Source organism: Vanessa tameamea, chromosome 14, assembly GCF_037043105.1.
Source record: "Vanessa tameamea isolate UH-Manoa-2023 chromosome 14, ilVanTame1 primary haplotype, whole genome shotgun sequence".
NCBI classification, from domain to species: domain Eukaryota; kingdom Metazoa; phylum Arthropoda; class Insecta; order Lepidoptera; family Nymphalidae; genus Vanessa; species Vanessa tameamea.
The window spans coordinates 3,889,510-3,901,035 of NC_087322.1; positions in this window are offsets into that span (position 1 = coordinate 3,889,510).

Here is an 11,526-nt window from a genome sequence, read left to right on the forward strand (position 1 = left end):
AAATAACATCGTGACGTCGAATAAGTGGAATTAAAATCGTCCAGGTATGTTGCGACTATTTGAACTACATTAACTTTACTCTATTCATATAGATTGTATAATAAAATAATTTAAATATATTGAACATTTTATTTTATTCATGCAACTCTATCACAAATAAATAATCTAAACTATACGTTACATATATACCATTAATCATTGTGTATAATCGCACCAAGGGATAATTTAGTCTTCATTATTCGTGTTAACCTGTACATGTCGTAATGTTATTTAAAATATTGCTAGCGAATATTTTTATATGGTTCATATATTAATGTTCCGTCTATTTTTTAAATATACGTAGAAGTAGGGAGGAAAAACTGTTCTATCTCTCTGCACTGAACTGGTCACTGAACTGGCCGGAAATCTTTGCAGTTTTTCATCGCCTATCCCACATTAAATTCATCATCAAGTGACCACAAGAACTGTGAATATCCATCTGATAGTGGATTTCGATTACGTCAGAGAATGTTTGTTATTCTTTAGTAAGTAATTACCGAGGAGGTCGATAACCTGCCTAACCTGCGTCGCGCAGTTGTTTGTAACTTCGGTTAACATTGAAGATACTACAATCTTAATTTGTGTAGATTTTTTTAATATCCATTAGATGATACCGACCGCAGGAATTTTAAAAAATAGTGCACATCTATGATAATTAACACAGTGAAGTCTTTTAATATATTTCGGAATAACAACAAACGAAAATAAACAGCAAGAATACTGTAAATAATGAGATCTTCACATTTAAATTGAACGAAAGATTGAAAGAAAATTGATAAACATTATGTAACGATTTAATAAATGAGTGCTGTAAGGTTTTGTTGTAAGTCGGTATTCGTTTCGATTTTTTAAATGAAGCAATATAATACCGAAACTGTTTTCGATTTAAATTCTGAATGAGTATTGTCTTTTTGATATTTTTGTATGTAATATATTTCATAGAATTTTATCGGTAATCAATTCATGACGAGTTTCCTGGATAAACAAAATTATAATAGCATAATTATAATACACTAGACGTTCTTTCCATCAATGTTAATGTTTATTTTTACCGTGATTTATAGTGTGATTTATCTCTGTATCCCTTAACGATTTCCGCCACAGTGGTCATAAGGGTTCGGTGCGAGACATATTATAGTGCGCAAATATGTTTGTTTACGCAAATTAACTCTCCAATCCTTTAATCTTAGGTCTAAAACCAAAGACTTAACGTGCTTTTAGAGGCGTGGGAGTGCAATTACGGCCATAAGGGATAGAACATCTTGGCTCCCAGTAGGTAACGCATTGGCTATGTAAGGAATTTTTAATGTTTATTTCAGCGCAAGTGTATTTGGACGGTTGTGACCACTTATAATCAGGTGGCCGTTTGTTCGTCAGCTTTAATTATAAAAAAGGATACTACGAAGAATTTTTAGACAGAATCGGCACAATTTTTAAATTTTACAGACTCAAGATTGAACTCAGATTCTGGTCTACCGATAGACCCGCTAGACTATTGAAGTGGTCCACCATATTTTTACCAGCAAAATTTATTTAATTTTATTTTCAGGCTGTCTATATTTTAATTTAAAATCATTAAATTAAAATAAATTTCCTTTCGATCGGTTTAGTGGTTAATTTGTGATTAGGTAACATTTGTATTGTTAATATTAACCATATCCACATAATTTGTATTTTTGCATTTTTATGTTGTCATTTGTTCAATTAAGCTTAGATGTAAATACTATAAAAACAGGGATCTAATAACAATTAGCGAAGAACTCTACGAAATCGAGAAAACGTATAATATTTTTATTTTAAAGTAAGAATGTTTAATTTTATTTACGATAACTGTAGTAGAAAAGCATCCACTAATGATATTATTGTTTTTTAAACGTCCAAAGATAATAAATCTGTAGTATACTCCACACACTACAATAAAGTTGTCAAGAATGTCAAATATTATCTTCTGTGTCTATAAAAAGATTGCTGTTTTTTCGATATGAAATTCGTACCATTATATTCAACGTGTTTCAAAACTTTTTGGCTAAACATTATTATACAATACAATTCAATATATAACGTAGCCTTACCAACGCGTACACTATTTTTGTTAATCTCTACTAACATTATAAATGCGAAAGAAAGTCTATCCGTTACATCTTCAAAGTTAAATCACAGAATCGATTTAGATAAAATTTGGTATCGAGACAGTTTGAGTCCCAGGGAAGGACTTAGACTACTTCTATAAGGTATCGGTAAGGTTTAATAAATGTTTTGAACGATAAATATTAATGCATTTGTGTGGCAAATATTTAGATAAAAAAATTGTAAATTGAGTATGAAAAATTGACACAAACAAATTAGTTTTTTAAAATTATTTTTTGAGCGTAACAAAAAGTAGTCTGTACTTAACTTGAGCTCACAAAGGAAAATACTTCTGGTAAAAATCAGAAGTATTTTCCTTTGTATATAACACTCGTACAAATACTCATACTAGTTACATTAAGTTTTAAAACGACCATTTTTGCATAAGAAAAATACGTGTGGGAAAAATTTACCGAATTTTTAAATCAATTTAAAACAGTAATTACAGTTTGTCCGATTCTTCTCTGTTAAATTAACATTCCGCCTCGTCGGTAGTTTTTCGACAATTTACAAGTGCTTGTGGAATTCTCTTTAAATAAATCATATTTTAATTTGATTAAATCGTTTTTTATAAAGCATGATATTTTATGTTACCTCGTAGAGTGGGTTTTATTGAATATCTTTGAAAAGTTGTTAATATTATTATAGTACTCCACATCACAATCAGGCAAGCATAATCTAGAATATGATTGTACATAGAAGTAGGCTACGTTATTAAATAGAATTAATTTATTCGGGCGTTTTAAATCGTCTTTGAAAAAATACTTATGCGTTTCTGAATTGTATTGGCAAAGAATTTCTCTCCTGTTAAAAATGTAATTCGATCCGCAACTAAATTGAGGGATAAACGAGTATGTGATCACAGTCTATTTATATGAAAAATAGTAATCGGTTCAGTAGTCAAGTCGTGATGAGATTACAAACAGATAAGACTATTTAATCACTTTTGCATTTATAACAGAAAATAGATGCGATGCAGGTAACTAAGATTATTTATGGTTTTATTTATATGTCGTACTCAAAAACGCCATTGACTCTATCTGATATGTTTTTACTATTTTTATTATCTTAAATAGGCTTTTTAATTCATAAGTTTTAATTTGATCAAAGCTTAATACAAATTATTAAAAACTGTCTACGAAATGGCATACTTGTAATAATTTTAATAGTATTTATCTTTCATTCTATGTGTTCAAAATCACTTGGTAGTACGTTCGGGTATCAGTTGGCAGGTACTTTTTATAATTTGAATGTATTTAATATATTTCATTAAAGTAGATGCAATATAATGATTTGACAATATTAAAGTAAATTATGATGCAAGCATCATTATAATATTATGTTATATAATTTACTGAAAAAATAAAAGTATACTGTTATTTTTACGCTCTCTATCTATCTATTATATAATAATATGACAGTGATACAAAGGTATATTTATACAACATATAAATCATATTTCTATAAAAATTGCTCATTGCACTTCAATAAATAGTTGGATATTCACTTTATAGAGAAATACCAATTGTATTTATATTAACTTGTAAATTCTCTGTTATGACGATTAATAATATATTTCTGTTTTTAATTAGTAAGCCGTTTGTTTATGTTCATAGATAAGATAAAAATAAAAAGAAATTATAAAGCGCTAAACTTAAAATATTTCAGCTCGGTACAGAATACATTAGTTAAAGAGCTTAGTGCATTTAATTACAAAGCAATTTCCTTTCTTGTAAATTATGTAGTTCATCATAATATCTTCGTAATATTTTAACAGCGAAAGCTAACCTTTAGAGTTAGAGAATGTTGATATAACTATAATAGCATTTTTTTTTATTATATTCAATCTATCTATCTGAATCTGAATGTGAATCTTAATTGAATATTGCAGGGTCAAGCTCAGGCAACGTTGACTTTTCATGTGTTTTTTTTTGTATATTTTATCCCGTACTGTGTACTAAATAAATAGTGCATGTTGTACTTTTTAACGTCCCGTTGCTGTTGAACCCAGGTCTTATGAGGCAGTGTGTTTAATAATGTACTGGTCAACAGTCACATTGTACAAACATTACGATTAAGAAGTATTGCTTTATATTTGAAATAGCTAATTATTTAAAGGATTTGCAAATAATTTGCCACGCACCACTATGCCATAATTAATGCATGAAGTGAGAATGAGGTATTTAGAGTTTTTTTTTGCATTTACCCGTAAATGTGAGAGCCGAGATGAGAGCCGAGATGGCCCAGTGGTTAGAACGCGTGCATCTTAACCGATGTTTTCGGGTTCAAACCCAGGCAGGCACCAATGAATTTACATGTGCTTAAGTTTCGCCGAACACGAGATGAATTATAAACTAATTCATCTCGTGTTCGGCGGTGAAGGAAAACATCGTGAGGAAACCTGCATGTGTCCAATTTCAGCGAAATTCTGCCACATGTGTATTCCGTCAACCCGCATTGGAGCAGCGTGGTGGAATATGCTCCAAACCTTCTCCTCAAAGGTAGAGGAGGCCTTTAGCCCAGCAGTGGGAAATTTACAGGCTGCTAATGCTAAAAATGCCGTAAATGTGTGCATATAAAAATAAAACGCACCTACCTGTACTAAGACACGCACACATTTACGCAAATACAATTCCTTACACGCATGACTGCAAAATCACGCACATTAACAGATCCATAAAAATAATCATTAATATAATTTTAGTTCCGTCCCACACGACTCTAGGTAATTGCAAATTGCATCAATTTGCATCAAGATGCCGTGCCACGTAGTACTTAACAAGCGGTATCTCGCGCCGCATCGGGAGGGGCCCGCTTATTTTACCGCTAATCGGTTTATAGCGGGCTAATGCAGCTGAATGAACTTCCTGCCACTATCTAATCTTAAAGCTTTGTAACAGCGCTAGTGGCCGACTTATTTCGTGATTATGGCGTGCATTCAATAAATAATTGAACAAACCTGATGGGTTATAAAGTATTGCCATTAACCTAGACTTGGCAATTTGCTCATTATATTTTTAAATTATAAATTTATGCCTGAAGAGACACGTATAATACATATCAATCCTGGGACTAAAAAAAATATTGGTAGTATTGTACAACGGACTTATGGTTAATTAGCTGTTTTTTCCAGACAATCCAATCTGAAAGAGATTTTTAAAAACGTATACCGTGTAGGTGGTACACCTATGAACTTACATACAAATATTTTAATTGTTAAAATGTTTGGTAAGGGGATGTCATGGGTGTAGTTAGATGCTTTAAAAAGGGTGATGTACACTACTTGCTTAGACATGAATATTGTATAGAGATAGACATATATTTTGATAATTAGTTATAACTACTTTGCTGGTTTAGTCTGCGGATCCTAAAGTCTTGGCTTGGGTTTTCTATTAAAAGCATCTTTCCAGTATCCTGGAGTTTTGTCTTGAAGACGAAAACGTAACGGTCATCCGTCTTACCTCACTCCGGGTATATTTGAATATCGTCGCATCGAATAACGAAAGTGAGAGAATAAAGTATAGCTTGCGAGTATTGGTTAATACACCATGTTCAACTTTAGCGAGGAATGCTCCACGCCATAATTCGATTTGAAGATTATTTTGAAATCATATTAATTACAGCACTTAATATATTAGAGGATAAATTGATTCATTAAAGTCAAAAATGGGTCCTGATTGCGAATTCATTTGAATATCGCAAATAAATTTATTATATAAATTAGACTAAAAGGTTGTTTTACAGTTGGATCTTTCAGTAGGTTGTTTACTTTGTATGAAACTGTTTCAATGAATACTTTCACGATTATGTGGGCGCTTTTGAGTGTTTTATCATTAGGCAATTACGTATTATTATTATATTTTTACACAAAAACTTAGCATTCTGTGTTACTATTAATACAATCGAATGAATTAGTAATTATATAAGAATATATTTTCTGATAAAACGTTGCTAAAACTTTCGTCTCCTTTCCACGCGGTCATGGTTTTACAGTAATTACGAGTTATTTTGTATGTTACATTAATTACATTTTAGTATGTATTTTAGTTAAATTGTCACTAACCACGACAAGAACCACTTTGAAGCCATCCTGATATGTTGCAAACCCGTGAGCTCTTACCTATCGGAGACGTCAATCAACTACAATATATAAACAGAAAAAAATCTCTTTAAGTTAACATATACATATGTCCAAATTTCAGCATCCCTACAATATCAAGCGTACGGAGTTGGAGAGGGATCCGATACATGTATCGTGAGGGTATTGGATGGTAATCCAGTCCAGACGGTTATCCTCATCAAACGTGTGACGAGACAGCTACAATTGCAAGATAGGGTATTCCTTACAGTTGTTACGATGTCGTATCACACGAAAAGACGATTGTGAAGACGCGTTGGAAACACTGACGACGATGACACAAGTTGCTACCGAGGAGATTCTGCATTACAACCTGAAAATAGCGATTCATAGAAAAGATCCGATAATAAAAAGACTGGCCGAATACCATCCACACGTACCCATTAGACTTCGCCGGAACATGCATATCCTGTCTATTCTTTACAGTGTGTTGTTTCACCCTGCTACTCCCCCTTACCTGAAGAATAAATTTATATTTTTAGGAAAACCCGGAGAACACCTTCGTTGTACGAAGAGATTGATTTTAAGGGTGCCCGAACATAAGTCTATTTTTTATAAAAAAACATTTACAATTCAGACTATTACGCTCTGGAACAAACTTCCTTTAAATATTCGGGTTGCCTGGAAGAGATCGCTATGTAGTGATAAGGTCGCCAAAATTGTACGCCTGTTCTATGGAGGCCAAATCTATATTTTATTTATTTTTATTTTTCTATGTGGTGTACAATAAAGAATAAATCACACCTACCAAGGAATTCAGAATCCCAAGATGAAAAATAACACCTCTTCAAATTTAAAATGTGATACTGGCTAGTAAAAAAATATGCTAGCACACAAATATATACCTGATACACCAATGGCACGGACAAATGTTTGCGAAGACACAAATATAGCAATAAAAATTATAATTACAGCAACAACAATAACTCTTTGTTCACAACATTTTGAACACATAGTATTTATTCAAAGAAAACAGCCTAAAATATAATATGTCTAAGCTGCAATTATTTGCAAACATATTCAGTGCGTAGTTGTAATTAACGTGTTTAATTGGAGAGTTACTAAAGCTGCAATCATGTTAGTAAATAGATTAATATTGAAACATCCCCTATATATTTTTTGCAAGACCGTATGTGGAGGTCCCACCCACATATATTCTACCACTAAATAGTAATAGTTACTATTGTTTGAAAGGTCAATGAGTCAGGACTCAGTAACTAAAGGCACAAGGAACATAACATCTTAGTTCCCAAGGTTGGTGGCGCATTGGTGTCATGAGGAATGATTAATATTTCTTACAGTACTATTGTCTATGGGCAGTGGCCACTTACAATCAGACGGTCCATTTGTCAGTCCGCCTAAAATAGTCATTAAATAAAAACCTTCGCCTTTTGTAACAATTACCACATCATTATACGAAACATTGCTACATACATTGATGTGGAAGATTATATCTCCTCAATTTTCAAGCTGCAATGAACAGTTAGTACAAATACTGTTAGGAACACTTGATAATGTTTATGTCTAGTTTCCCCAAGTGTATATTTTATTACAGTCATAGGCAAGTGCTCAAATGAAGTGGATGTCGGCAATTGGGGGTACAGAGTGTGTTGAGCGCAGCGCTATCTGAGCTTAATGAGCGACAATTAACGGAGTGGCTCTCTACGATGGTCTCATGCGGTTTTATGGATACATATGTTTCACGTGTGTCCGATATAATAATTCAAATATTCAGTTTTATTATTTAATACCTATATCTGAATAGTAATTTAAACAAATACTTCGTCAATGCTACCGGGATGCAAATAAAAAACGCATAGGTTAATTAGAATATTAATGTATTTCCTATTATTTTTCATTTACTCATGTTAGAAAATATATAATATATATATATAATATTTTTAATTTTTACTATTTGAATCGTATGAATTAGTCCTGAATTTTTTATAACTATTGAATAAAGGAGCGTTAACAAAGATATGACATTCATAACAAAAACAAAAAAAAAAAAATGTTTTCATTGTTTGTTTGATATAGTAGCGTTTGTACTAGCAAAGTACAGTATTAAATTAGAATATATAAATAAATTAACGATACCCGAATTAATTGTTTTGTTTTAGTTGCTTCGTTATTTTTAGTACAATGAAGTTACTTTATTATTGTTTACGATAGATACAAGCTGGGGTCTTATATCTGGATCTGAAGCTGAAGAAAAAATGCAATTATGAAATAATAGAAAGATATAATTATGCGATGTTAAATATAATATTGAAAAGATGTGATTTACAGTTCAAATTAGTGTATTAAAAAACACGTTTTTACATAATAACTTTGCATTAGGGGGCTGTTAAGCTATATCTGCCGAAATTGTAAGAAAATCTGCGATTCAACGGGGAAATGCTGCTATCATTCTTGCTACAATTCCACGAGCTCATGATTTGTACAGCGACCATTTATATATTTTATTTGTATATAGTTAAGGCCTTAATATTTATAATTCTTATGTAAATAAAGTCTGAAAAAAATTAGTAAGGTTTCATAAGTTATTTTAAGTTATCAAAAATGTATTAAAAAAGAACTTAGTTTTACAAAACTGATTAAACTTACACAAGAGAATTAAAAAGAAAATGATTAATATAAAGAACCCTACTACCCACGAAATATAAGTTCAGACGTTTTTTGGATGGAGAACATTCTGTGTAATGAAAGTTAATGTTAGTCTGAGGGAAAGGGGCGCATAAAATATCTAGGATGCCTAAGCAATATCCAATGAGAAAATATAAGAATATATTCCATAGCCCGAGACGGGAATTGAGGAACGCGACCCAGATTTTGTCGACAATTTAGGTGAATAAATGAATCCTAGTAAGGTATATCTTATGATTATATAATTCGATATATCTGATTTCATTTTTATTAGTTACATATAGTTCGAATAGAGAAAAAATAATACAAATTGTGTTGTTTACTGCGGAAATTATAGACTTTTTTCTACCCTGTTTATAATTATGAAAAAAATCTAATAACTGAGAAACATTTTCATAGTCATGTATAAATTTCGAGGTTATTTTTATTACTATTAAAGTAATATTTCTTACATATAAAATGGAATATGTTCGCTGGATATATTTCCAATTTTTTTATATGAGGGTTCGGTATTTCATAATTATTTTAACAACATTTATCTGTAAAGGTCATAGAACGATAGTTCTATATAATGTATAGGAATATATTAGACAATATTTATTGGTCTATCCTGGAATCCCGAATTTTGTAGTATGAAAGTTCCTTTTAGATCAGATTACTTATTTCTAACTGACAAAACATACCGCACTTAAAAAAGTAAGATTTTGTATCAATTTAATAAAAATGGTATATTCTAAGTATAACATCATCACTAGACTTCAAAGTCAGAGACTTAAAAATTATCATAACCCTTACGCATGCCCTTGAAATGGGGCACAATAAATACTGCGTTTCGAAAAGCGCTGACTAAGTCGTATTACAGGGGTATAAAGTTGTTTGATATTGCCATCATAAAGTTGGTGGTAGTTGGTGGCTCGTATATCGGCGTTGGAAGGATCGGTCGACTGAGTTATATTTTATTCATGAGGAGAATTGGTGTTTGTCTAAATTTGACGTACTATAGCTCAAGCTGGATTGAAAGCGTGCCAGAAAAGTTTTCTTTAGTTGGCTACACGTTATGCCTATCTGTTATACTTTGAATCATATTTCGTTGAAACCAGAAATTTGAGAATGAATATTGAATGTGACACAGAAATATTTTTGGGTACAGAACGCTTAACTCAATTATGTAGAATGTTGGCGAAAGCATTTATTAATTTATGCCAACATATTACGTATTTATCCACAGATTTTAATTTAAAATAAAGCAATATCTGTACAAGTGCATATTTGTTTTCAATTATCAAAAACTAGTTGTCGATCGTTGTTTCACTCGGATTTTGAGGTTATTCATCAGGTGTTTGGTACAAAAAAAGCCTATTTCATTCCTTGGGGTTCAAACTTGTTTCATACCAAATATCATCGAATTCGGTTTAGTGATTTGACCTTTAAATCGTAACAGACAGACAGATAGATAGGGTAACTTTCGCATTTATAATATTAGTATAGGTAGTAATAGATTACCAGTCAAGAGGCCAAGAATTAAAAATTGTTTAATTTAAAATGTTTACGTAAATATAAATTTAAAAATCTAATTTTATGTCCACGTCGCAAAGATATTCAGTAATAAAAATTTTTTTTATATAACTCATTGTGCTGTCTGAGTATCAATAGTCATGTCGATTGGTTGAACGATCGGGCAAGCAATATAGAAGTTGATGTGCCCTATAGTGCCCTCTAGTGGCAAATTACACCAAAGTGTATAATTCCAAAATCATCTCCATGTAGATATTATTTGCTAACTTACATAGTCTTCGAAATTCAGTGAAATTGTGTGGCTGTCTTTTCATTTCAAATAAATATAAGAACATCCATCAATAAGAATAGTAAATCCTGTAAATGACTTACTGCTGGGCTAAGGCCTTCTCTACTTTGAGGAGAAGGTTTTGGAGCTTATTCCACCACATTGCAAATTAAACACATGCAGGTTTCCTCACGATATTTTTCTACTCCACCGAGCACACGATAAATTAAAATAAATTAAACACATAAACATACAGTGGTGCTAACCTGGGTTTATATTTGCAATCATGTTTATAGATGCACGCATTATAAGCACTGGGCCATCTCGGTCATTAATAAGCAGTTGTGCTTATCTATATCCAGGTTCGTTAACATTTATTATTACTGTTTTAGACTCGTAGCGTGAAGTACCCAGTAAGATTAATTCTTCCATAAAAAACGGACTATCTAACGCAAAGAGAAATATTTAAATCGCACTAGTAGTTACTGAGATTAACGAGCGCGCTCAACCATACTCTCCAGTTTAATAGTATAAACTAAATGTGACATACTATGTTATTTTCCAGCTTGATAAAATTAATGTTTTTATGTAGTAGCTATGTTTTGGGGTTTTGTCCGTCTAAATTTTGATAATCCACATTTTATCCAGTTTGCCATATCGATTGATGTTAATGGATACTGTTTAGCTTCTAAGGGTCACAGCGTTAGTTTTTTTTCTATGATGTAGATAGGTAGACGGCTATATGATGGTATGTATTACCCATAGACATTCTCGTTGTAAAAAATATTTACCA